Source organism: Triturus cristatus, chromosome 11 (assembly GCF_964204655.1).
Source record: "Triturus cristatus chromosome 11, aTriCri1.1, whole genome shotgun sequence".
NCBI classification, from domain to species: Eukaryota; Metazoa; Chordata; class Amphibia; order Caudata; family Salamandridae; genus Triturus; species Triturus cristatus.
This window is the reverse complement of record NC_140594.1, coordinates 591,597,897-591,610,360: the sequence shown is the minus strand read 5'-3', so window position 1 is coordinate 591,610,360 and position 12,464 is coordinate 591,597,897. Positions and strand designations below refer to the sequence as shown.

The window sequence follows — 12,464 nt, the reverse complement described above, 5'->3', positions numbered from 1 at the left end:
CAGAGCATTGGAGGACTTCATTTCCAATGGGAGAGGAGGCAGGACAGGCCGGATCTGGAACCAGAAACCATCCTATCATGTATCACATTGGTCCCCTTACAGTCGTTGTTGCTGAGCCGATCACAGTTTGAATCCATAGGCAAAGGCAGCCAAGTGGGTCCTGCTGCAGGCAGTTCTCTGGTGAATTTGGTGGCCACCTTGAAGAAGTGGGTCTTCCCCAGGTGAAACACACTGGGTTTGGCCAGGTAAATCAGAGAATACTTTGAGTCTGTTTTTTGACGGGTTCGCTCTCCTGGAATGAAGTCTCGTCTGGCAGCCTGTACATCATGGGTAAAATCCGTGAAAATCAAGATCTTGCTGCCCTGGAACTGTAGTGGCCAGCACTCCCTAGTAAGATGAAGCATGGTGTTCTGTCCCGGTAGTCTAATAGCTGCGCCATTATGGGGCAGGCAGGTGACCCCGGGGGAGGCCGCTGTCCTAGCGATTAAAGTGCCTTTTCTACAATCAACATGGGGGAGATGTCTTTCCTGATGAGGGACTGCAGCATCTTTTCTACAAAGGCCTCCATTCGGTCCATGGCTACCGACTCCAGAAAGCCCTGGATTCTCAGATTGTTGCATCACAACCGCACCTCCAAGTCCTCATTCTTATTGCGAATAACTTTGAGAATTTTCCCCATCTGGAGTAATCTCTCCCCGCTGAGGAATCTTCAACTTCAGATGTGCGGTGTTCAAGCTGATCCAATTGCTCTTCATGACGTTCAACCTTTTCATTGAGTCTGTCAGAGCGGTCTGCCAGCAGATCAGTTTTCGAGGTCAATGGTGTGTAGGCTCTGCTTAAGGTCAAGGAACATGGAGCTGATGTCTGTTTCCTCATGAACCTCTTCCCCACCTGGGAGCACCGCCCAGGTCCCTCCCATGCGGGTTCCATTGGCCGTGTCATCCAGCGTGACTCGAGGGACAGTTTGGCCTACCTGTTGTTGGTCTTCTCCATAGCGCAGGTGTCCCCCCACCAGCCACAGTGGGAGATTGTAGTCTGAAGCAGGAATGACTAGGAGCTGTGGGCAAAGTGGGGCAAGCACAGATTCACTCCAACGACCAGGCTCACTCCACCGGAGTTGCAAATAGGCTTTACAGCCAGGCCGATATTAAGACGGAGGCTGACTGTGTTTATTCTGCCACCCACGCCCACCAAGGCAGCCAGCTCCAGAGAGACCTTTCACCAGGGCACGAGCTAGTCGCTAGCTAATGTCCACCCCAAGTGGTCTCCCCTCTCACTGCAAAGTCCACCACGGAGGCACAAGCAGACCATAGGCAGGTATCAATTTTCCAGGGCGCTGGGGGGGGAGTGACAGCAGCAGATAGTTGCACATGTGTGTGCAGCCGCTATATCCCGGGCAAGCGGGACGATTCTTGGGTCAGTTCAAAATAGGGGCATTGCCATCCAAAATGCTCCCCAGCAGCCCTGTGGCCGCAGACCTGCACACCTCCACTCGCTATGACTGTATGTGTGATGATCCTGGCAGTCTCAATCCGTGATAAGCACCAATTTACTACCTACAAATAGGCAGTCCAGCTCCCATTTCAAGGGAGGTGTCCTATCCAGGAGCTGGGCGTGCTCTGCGGGCCCGTCTACCCCAGAAAAATGGGGGAGGCACGAGACCCACAGCAGCACCTGGGTCAGATGTGGTAAGATCCAGTCTGAGGGCCCTACACCCCCAAGGCAACAGTTCCAAAGACAGCAGCAGTAGTCGCCACATGGTCAGCAACTCCAAGAAGGGGAAGTCCCTCTCCTCCCAGGTCCAGCACTCCACACTGCACAGGCCCTGTGTCCTGTGGCCCCCACCAACCCTAAGGGTTGCTGAAGAGCGCAACTATGCCAAGATGGGCAATCCAGATGGGGGCAAAACTCTGACCTCCAATGACAATGTGGGGTTCCCTCCCCCGCTGCACTCAACCGCAGGCTCAGGGGGAAGGTTGAGTCCTCAGTGGGAACACACAAGCTTTCCCGGCTCCATGCGGTCCAGAGGGGGCTGGACACGCTCTTTGAGAAAACTCACCGCCAGGGCCGGCACGGGTCCCCACAACACTCAGCTCCTTCTGGCATCAGACAGAGTCTCCCACCGGGGACATCAGGTGAGGCCGTTCTCCTCCTGTGATAATCTTAACCAGGGTTCCTCCATCTGCCATGACAGGGTCCAAGCATCTCTGCCCCAAGGGTCGCAGCTCAGACCAAACAGCTCTCACTAGGTCCCCCGTGGCATCAATTCGGTCAGCAGAATGTCAGAGAGAAAGGGCATAGTACGCTGTTTGGATAAATGCCTGTGTTGCTCAGATATGACTTTATCTTAAATAAATGAAAAGACAAGAGGCATTTGGCAATACAGGAACAAATTGGTTTAATTAAACGCTGTGGCCGGGAGAGCCTCAACAGAGTGCGCCTACTCAAAGTCTCTTGGTGTACAAAGTTTTGGCTGCTGTTATATACAGTTCATGAGGTACAATAAAACTACTTTCTACATAGCAAAAAGCATCTCTTTTGTAAATCAACTAGCATGGGCATCTGATAAAGATACAGATGGCTCTTGACCTCTGGGAGAGCTAACGTGTGCCAGGGTGTGTGTGTCCAGATGATCGACGTGAGGAGTGCGTAATCACCTCCCACCACCCCACTGCTGTTACCTGCACGGATCGCGGCTGCTTATAGGAGTGCTCTGGTCAGTTTCATCAGTTGTTTTTCACCATTAGCTGGGTAGGTTGACTACCCCCAGTAAGGCCTACAGCACTACCGATTTAGCAGTTAGCTGCTAACCAGAGTAGTTCGATCACATGGGCCACTTAAACACCCAATTACTACAGATGATTAGGGAGAATGTTCTGAGCTTATCAGGGCACACATCCAAGGATACCACCTGACTCTTCATTGTTGTTCTACCATTTGCATCCCACCTGAGCCCAAAACTTGGGCTCCTGTCAGGTGGGCGGGTCATGCTGCAGGATGTTGGGGTGAACTCAGGCGATGCGCCAGTGATCTGCTACATTGCGTGCCTAAACTCATTTTATTGCAGCCATCCCGCGGTGCAGTCATGTCTCCTCCTGTGGCTTTGGTAGGGATGCTGCTGGAGGACGCCATTAGCTACTCCATGTCCCCCATGTCTTTTCCTTCCCAGAATTTCCTCCGGGGGGATTCTGGAGTTAAAGTAAAGTTCAGTCGAAGATGGCCACCCCTACATAGCCAGCTACTACCCCTTTACCAATCTAAGATGGCTTCTTAGCAGTTCCCTGTTTGGGGGCCTATATAAGACAGTCTGTTTGATATATTTCTTGTGTTGCAATGCTTGTGATTTTGCCCTAGTGTTCATTGCTCTTGCAACCTTTTATGCTCCTCCTACAGATTTTCAGTCTTCTTCCTGTATTAAGTTTTCCCAGTACCACTTCCTAGAAACCTCCAAAATCTTGTCCAGTCTTTCTGTCTCTGCTATTACACTGCCTCCTGGAGGTGTTTTGCCCTTTGATTTTTCTTCGGTTGGGACTCCTTCTGGAGGGCACTTTTCTGCTTGGATGTTTTCCTGCTTCAGCAGCAATGTGGCTACTAGAAGGGGTCGCCTTTATCTCTGACAGACCAGAACTGTCAATACTAGGAGTCTCCCATCCATCCACAACCTGAGTCCTTCAACTAGGTGTCAGATCCCTGACAGCTTGCAATGCCATGGTTCTAGTTTTGATGGAGAACAGATGGACTAGGCTCAACCCATCGCTCAGATCGTCTAGGTCGATTCTACGCAAGCCTTAGTCCAGACAATCCAACCAGAAACACAAGAGCTACAACAGTTGAGAGATGAAAACCTCACCCTGTGACAGGCTCTTTCTGCCAGAATTTCTGGTATCCCTCTGATTTCTTCCTCAACTCCACGCTTTACTAGGGATCCAAATAAATTGGGAGAATTTCTGGACTCCTTAACTGTTTTCTCTGCCTTCCACCCTGCACAATTTTCTCCAGATTGTGCTGAGGATGGTTACTTGATCAAGTGTTGTCTGGACCGCAGTTGGCCTGGATGACTCCTCCAGTAGCCTTTGAAGATCCTAGTCTGTCTGACTATACTTTATTTTTGGCAAATTTCAAGTGGATGTTTGAGAGGCCTGACCTACAATTTTCGGAAGAAGAGGTTTTTTGTGACAACCAGCAGGCCAGTCAAGATGCTCTGGCCTATATAAATTGATTTTGCCAACTGGTAGCAGAAACCACTTGGATTGAAAAAAACCTGGTTACTCTATTCTGACAAGGTTTGTGGGAAGACATTAAAGATGAACTAGTCCACTCTGTCAGATCTGAGTTTCTAGCTGCACTAGTGGATTAAGCCTTACTAATTGAACATCATCTGTGAGAGCGAAAGTCAGAGAGACGTAGAATTAGATTGTCTTTGCTCTTGGGGAATACCCGGCTGGCAGCTCGTAGAACGGAAACTCCTACTGAAGCCCACCCTTCCCCTTCAAGTGAAGAACCAATGCAAGTCGGAGTAACATGTGGGGTGCTTACTGAATCAGAAAGAAAACATAGACATAAGATTGGCCTATGTATGTATATCAGGTCCCTAGAACACATGATCCAAGCCTGCTCTGTCCGCCCTCTGAAATGGCTGGGAAATGCCAAATCCCATCCTTTGTGAAAGGGGAAAGGACAGAAGATTCTCAAGTACCTTTCATCTGCTCTTCAAATGATCCTTATGTTTGATTATTTCTCTTACCTGTGTGGTTGGAATTACCAATAGGAAAGAAAGAATATTGGCTCTTTTAGATAATGGCGCTAGTAGAATTTACCTGGTTATTAAATGGGCTCAGAATCACAATGTCTCTCGAGTATCCAAAGAAGTTCCAAAACAAGTGCAAATGGTAGATGGTACACCTTTAACTTCGGGACCAGTCGAGAAAATGACAATTCCCTTGAAATTAGCCTTTGGAAAACATTAAGAAACTGTCTCTTTTGCTCTAATCTCTACTCCAAATCATTCTATAATTTTGGGAATTCCTTGGCTTATAATCCATTCCAAAACTGGGTACCCAGAACAATAACTGTATCCTTCCAGCTTTGTAATAAGAACTGTTATACATCAGGTGACTATTGGATCCCCATGAACATCCCCGCCAGTCCTGTGGTAGAGTCAAAATCACTCAATCTTCTACCATTTTGCATCTTGCACTGAAGCAGCCGCCTGACAGCATGCAGCACACCTTTCAGAATCATCACTTATATACAAGCTAATGCTGTTCAAAGATCAGCTTGGCTGTAGTGAGTATACAGAATAGAGTGCCTTTGATATTGGGAATTTGAACGTGTGTGTGTGTGTGTGTCTGTGTGTGTGAATGTACACCTGTGTGGATGTGCATGAAAGTGTTCATTTGTACTCTGTTTACAGAGCATGGTCCTTACATATTGGAGAGTCTGTTTTTTAAAGTCTCAACTTCCTGGTGGTGTTTTCAGCTGCTGTGCCTGAAGCAAGAATAAGAGTAGTTTCTGGTGAGAGTCATCTCTATTATGTCAGAGGTTGCATGTTGGTGATACAGTGACTTATCATCTGAACCACCTGAAGAGAGTGTCTAAGCCAGTATCTGCCCATGGCTGAAAATGAGATCCTTGCATCAATGGTGGGCTCACTCCTTGTGACTCATTTAGACTCAGCATGGAGTTCGCTCTGCCATACTCAAAGAAGGATATCCAGGTACCTAGCCTGGTGTTTGGGTAAGTGAGAAGGCGATATAGCTGCATTAGCGGCACTTTTCTGCCGCTAAAGCAGCAATATTTTTATCGCTCTATTCTCAAGCTGTCACTAACAGCCGCTAGCTACAGATTTCTGGGGATAGTTGCCACTTAAAATATCGCCAGCGATGTCAGCGACAATTATCGCTATCATATGCAATGTAGGCGTTCCCGTGCTATAACGCATGCTAACCCCACAATACAATATTCTCAACGATCGCATGGACCGGCGATGCGATGAAAAAACACACGCTAAGGCCTGTTAGCTGCAGGAACTTAAGAAGAGACAAAAGGAGGTCTTAAAAATTGTGAAATCTAGCAGTATATAAGGGAGGCTAGCCCAGAGCCTCATCTGATGATCCACTGATGCCATGGAGGTACTAATCATGCAGCTTGGAGCACCAAGAAGGACACAACAACCACCGCCAATGCCACCTCCCCCAGGACCACCACAGAGGCTGCGCCGAACAAGACAGCGGGTCTATCACCGACGCACCATCCTCACAGACCTAACGCCAGAGAATGTCATTGCCCACTACAGGCTCAAAAGGACATCCATCCTCTGCATCCTGACACAGATAGACCACAGGCTGATGGCACCAACACAGCAGATAAGCAACATCACTCCGCAAACAAAGCTGCTGGCTGTGCTGTGCATGATGGCCTCAGGTATATTCCAACCAACAACTGCCAGAGTCGGATGAGTCTCACAGTCCGCCCTATCAAAGTGCCTCACAACTGTTTTGGATGGCATAATCAGCCTGATACCCCAGCACCTTCACTTCCCCAACACTGTGCAGGAACAGCTGGAGACCAAGCAATGGTTTTACACCATAGCTGGCTTCCTGCATGTGTTGGGGGCCATTGACTGCACACATGTCCTACTTGTGCACCCTGCGGACACTGCCCACATATAGCGCAACACAAAGCACACACATTCCATCAATGTGCAGGTAATAGTGGACCACCGGGGCCTGTTTACCAATGTTGTAGCCAAGTTCCCAGGCAGTGTACATGATTCCTACTTCTTCCGCCAGTCCATCATTAACAAGCGCTTTCAGGATGGCACATATAGAAATGCACTGCTTGTTGGTAAGTACAAGGTGAACACACCACACACTTCAACTCCACAATCATCTAACACAGAACTGTGAGAATGAACACATTCCAAACTCACATACAACATGACAATCAACATGCCCACCTACCAGACACAACAACACAAGTTACTGTGGTAACTGGGCCAGCCATGTAGAAAAACTATGCCCAAAGCCATAGACCCTCTGCCACTCAATAGCAAATGTGGTGAGAGGTGGGAACCAAGTATGTGCGATGGAGGTACTCGAACAATGAAGAAAGATTGTACACAAGGCCGAGTGTTGCATTGGTGTGCCCGACAGTCGTGAGTGTGCAGAGCACGGACATGTCCATGTGGGCATCTAGTGCGTTTCTGTTGTCCAGCCTGATGGCAATGACAGGGATGGTGACTGTCCTACCTGATTGGTGGTGGGAACCATGTGAAGGTAGCATGGATGATGCAGAAGCTGCCAAAGCAGCTGCAGGCCATTGCTTCGACCTGTGTGTACATGGAGAGGGAAGAGTCGAGTACGACGCCTAGGTACCTATAGTTGTGGTGGGGAGGGCTGCTGAGGTGCTGGTCCACCAGGTGTGGCCACGTGCTGATGGTGTGGTCATGAGGATGAGGACTAATGACTCCACTATGTAGAGCACACTCCAGCTGTTGAACATCAGGATGAGATATGTTCCAAAGCAGAAATGTTAGTGTGTCAAATGTGTTACAAAGTTCTAATGTTCAGCGTGTCACATGTGACAAAATTTTCAAATAGGGTGTCAACAGTGGTGAACTATGAATATCAGGGTGTCATTTGGTGTCAAAAATGAAATTCAGGGAGTCATTTGGGGTCAATTATGAAATTCAGGGTGCCATTTGGGGTCAAATATGAAATTCAGGGTATCATTTGGGGTCAATTATAAAATTCAGGGTGTCATTTGGGGTCAAATTTGAAATGGAGGGTGTCATTTGGGCTCAAATATGAAATGAAGGGTGTCATTTGGGGTCAAATATGAAATGAAGGGTGTCAGCTGGGGTCAAATATGAAACGAACGGTGTCATTTGGGGTCAATTATGAAATTCAGGCTGTCATTTGGGGTCAAATATGAAATTAAGGGTGTTATTTGGGGTCAATGCAAGCTTCTGATGTTGTCCTGTTTGCCAAGAAATGAAATTTCATGGCTAATCTGTGTAATAATTTGCACTAAGCGTGCAAAACTGCCTGCATTTCTGAGTTTGCGGTTTATTTTTTATTCGCAGCACTGTAAAATACATCTCTAGACACATTGAACTATACGAAATGATCCCCCCAAGCCCCTTTGCATGCAGATTTTCACCGCTAAATCAAAATACGGGCCGCATACACACAGGTAGTGATGTTTGCATGCCTCCTGTTTCCTGGAGGAGTGCTGTGCACTTTGACTTTCTCTTTTGAGCACATTGCTGGTGAATGTGGAGAGTTCTGGAGGTGTTTGTTGGTGTGTGCTGCAGATTTGAGAGTTGAAGAGTGTTGCTGTGTCCTGTGTCCTGTCGATAGTGTCTCTGTGAAGTGTGGTGTCCTTGTCTTTACGTGTTTTTTACAGTCTCCTGTCCTCAATCTTGTCTGGTGTTTTTCTTCGGGTAGTTAACTTTATTTGTAGTTGTTGGGCATATTACCTAGGGTTTTTTCATTTTTGTTAGTGGGTGAAAGTTTGTGTTACCCACTGCGCTGAAGCAACACTTAGCACTGTTGTGCCAAAGCTGGCCCACCTGTGCAAAAATAAGTGCAGGATAAAGATTGTTGGTGTGCAGGAAGGGTGACTCTACATGAACAATCCAAGGCATTGTTCCTGTGACCTGTGTGCTGGCCAAATAGAAGTGTAAATGCTGTACTCACATATTGTGGTACATTAGCTACGCTGACCTTGTACATAGTCTCTGTGTGACAATGTATGAGATAGGAACAAATGCTGAAAGGAAATAGGACTTATCCAGAGTGTCATACACCACCAACATCTGTGAAACAGCGGTGTGCGATCTGCAGCGATGTATTTGTACACAGAGCAGGTATTAGATCATGTTGTGTGTAGAAATGGGGCCTTGTCAATGTGTCACACACCTAGTATGTGCAGATTTGCTAGCATTGTTGTCTTGTTTGGCCTGACTCTGCATTCACAGGTCTTGTGTGAATGGCAGGCAAAGTAGACCCAATCATGTAGCCAACATGTAACGCAGCACTACAGTTACGTAGCATTTCCAGTAATGTTGATGATTTGTATGATGAATATGACACGTGTGATTTAACGTATGATATCAACACTAATTTTGTTTGTTGTCTCACAGCTGGATGACCTATCATCACACAGGGGGACATCGACATATTCCAGGACCCACATGCCACTGGTGAGTTTGGACATAATATATTAGCACAGTGCGTTGTGATGAGTGTCTGTGTCAAATGATCAACCTTGTAGTATGCAGTATGGGTGTGTATCACATGTATCAGGACTACAGTGGGTTGATGTATTGTGGAAGTCACAAGTGTGTCCAAATCTGTAAGTGAAGGTTGAGCAATGCATTTATCTCCCAGTTGTGACTTTGCACATCCCCACTCAGTGATACACAAGGAAATTAGGGCTATGGGTTCGCTCACCACAGCACATGCATGTGGATTACAGAGCGCACTGATATTAGAGGAGACATGTAAGTGTTGTTGGCCATGAGTATCAGCAGTCATGGAATGCATGTACATCTTTGACTGAGATGACTGTGCAAGTGTTCCCGATCATGCGCAAGGAGGCAGTGGTTTTCAGGCCAGGCGTGCACAGACACAGGTCTGCACTATGTTTTCGTATGTATGCTGCAACAGAATTGGCAATACATAGCTTTGAGTCAAGCATATCAATGGCATGTTCACCAAACACCTAGCAAAGATGGCCCTATGAATCTCATTGGCATGTTTGGCCACTGCAAGGGTGTTGTCAAACTGTCTCCTTGGGCTCATTCCGTGACTGAATCTGGATCAGGTGTATAAGCTCCTCTGTCCCAACTGTTGACATTACTACGCATGCATTGACCCCACATGCTTTTGCACTGCATTTATTGATGTGCCATACTTTTTTCAATGTAGGCCTCTAGAACGCTATCAGTGAGAACGCTTTACCCATAGCAACACTATACCCAGTATGAATGCATTGTAACAGTTTGCGTTGCAAAGGCCTGCGTATTTGACTTCTCTACGGAGTGATATTAGCGGAGCCAAGACATGCATGAATGACAATTTAGAGGAAAGGATGTTTCCCACTTCCTAGCAGCGATGCGTCACCCATTGTGAAGTATTGGTGGAGGGAGGGACAGGGCCTCATGTACAAGTCAGAGTTCAGCCAGCCAATGTGTTTCCATGTGTGCTGCATGATGCAGCACAGATGAAAGTGTGAGTAGGGCTGTCCCAGGATTACTCCTACACATTAACAGGCTTCCTACACATTAACAGGTTCCCCTAAACACAGACACCCTTGCACTCTTGTGCAAGAGTGCCTGTGTTAGCGCAGATCTGATGAACTGCACACAGTTGCTGTGGGACACAAAGGGCAGCACCTGAGCATTGTCCATGTGATGCAGCACTGTGTCACAGGAGAGGATGAGGGTGGTGCCACACACTGAGGGCTAATGCCTCCCTCCTCCGATTCCTTGTACATGTCATCCAAAGTCAGGGAATGTCATGGCAACATAATTTGACACTTTCAGTTCAATTTGGTTGTGAAAGTGCATGTCTCATGCCATGCACTGTCATGTCATTCTCACCAGCATGTAGTCACTGATCCAGGATTCAACATTTAGTTTTCCAGGTCACTCTTTGACTTCCAATAGTTACACAAGAGTGTAGGCTTCCATGTTGAAGTGATCTTGTAATATATATTTGAATGGAGAACATTGGCATGTTCGAAAGGACTCACACTTTTCCATTGTTCACATTTTACAGACAACATGACACCAGCGGAGTCACATGCCTTCCAGGTGAGGAAGGAGCGGTACCTACACATTAAGAAGGTCACAAAAGGGTACCGCAACATGGCGCAGAGGTACCAGGAGGACCGTGCGGCTGGTACGTGGAAATCGGTGACTGGGGTGGCAACACGTGGCAAACGCAGTGGCACACAGGCCATCCCAGGCCCCTCTGGCGTCAGTGGTGGGTCCCAGCATGGACAGTCAGTGTCCCATCCCCCTACAGCAACCCCCACCCAAGGGACAAACCCAGCCGCACCTGTGGATCAGGAGATTCCATTTACTGTCCGACACAGCAGGCTCATCATGGACAAGAGCGTGCTGCTGGCTGATATGAGGCGGGAAATGGCCGAGCAGACAAGGCTACTTCAGGACATAAGAAAACACCTTGGACTACCATAATGTATGGACATGTTGTGACCCATCCCCCTCTTCTCCCTTTCACCAATGTTTTAACTACTATTTTATGCAGTGTTAGGTAGGTATTTTATGTATTAGGTAATGTAGTTTTAGTGTGGGTATAGTTAGTGTTAGGTTTTAAGGTAGTTTTAGAATTTTATGATTGTATAGTATTTTGGGATAAGTTTCATTTTCCTTTGGGTGGGGGGGTTGATGTCTTTTTGGAATATATATATATATTTTTAATTAAAAAAGAAATATATCTTTGTGTAGGTTAAATGTGTAGTTGGTTCATGTATAGCTTAGATGTCTTTATCCTGTCTCGTGATGTGCCTTAAGGGGGGGAAGGGGTTGATATCTTAGATATGTTTGGCGTGTTTAGGATTAGTTAGGGTTGATCATTTAGGTATTTTTTCCCTTCTTTCAAGTTAGTTTAGTTTAGATTAGTATTAGTTATTATTCTAGTTAGTGTAAGAGAGCTAAAGTTGTCAATTTGATAATAAATGGTTAATAGTTTTGAATTCTGCTTACCCTTATGTCGGGGTGATGTGGTGGAGTGTGTCTTTTTACCTTGTATGCATCTCATATCATCAATGGACTCTATGTTGAATGTGTAAGTGTGGTCATGACATGTTATTTAGTAGGATGTATTGTGTCAGGATAACTTAGATGTGAGCACAGCAAACTTGCATTGATAACGGGGTGGCAAGTAGGTTTTATGGCCTAGTCTAGGGACAGTTGTTTGGGATGTCATACATCTTAAGTGTGACTCACGGAGTTGGCCAGCACAATGTTGCACATTTACAACACATGGTAAGGACATGGCATTGAGAGGATATTGTAGAAGCTACTGTTATCCATCATGGCGATGGATGTATGCGCCGGGTACCACAGATTGCGTCATAGCCCTGCAACTCTCATGATCCTTGCGCAGAGACCATCTACATAGCACAGACCTTGGCACACTTGCTGTGTCATGCAGGTGTGTCTGATTCTTTCGAATTATATGTTCCTGTGCATGGAGGCCAAACCTCCGGGCCATGCAAGTAGTAGTCTTTCTGTGGGTCCATTGGGAAATGCATATGGAAGGACAGTGGGCCTGATTCACAAATAAGTCATCTGAGAATAAGTCATGAGTTTACGTTTTCCGGTATTCCCAACAGACATTTAGGAGTAGTATAGTTAGATGTACTGACTTCTGTTCTCCTATATGCCGTTTGTGAATCACTGAAGTTGGAAAGTCATGAATTTGTCA

The 12,464-nt window shown here is 46.7% G+C and overlaps 1 long non-coding RNA gene across 1 annotated transcript in view; it reads left to right on the top strand.

Annotated features, from left to right (window-relative positions):
* The window catches only part of LOC146785142 (uncharacterized), a 63,737-nt gene extending 52,774 nt beyond the window's left edge, over window positions 1-10,963 (top strand). The window contains exons 2-3 of the long non-coding RNA XR_014970589.1: window positions 9,149-9,208; window positions 10,788-10,963. This is a non-coding gene — a long non-coding RNA (uncharacterized LOC146785142). The remainder of the gene's footprint in view (window positions 1-9,148; window positions 9,209-10,787) is intronic.
* The last annotated feature ends 1,501 nt before the right edge of the window (window positions 10,964-12,464 follow it).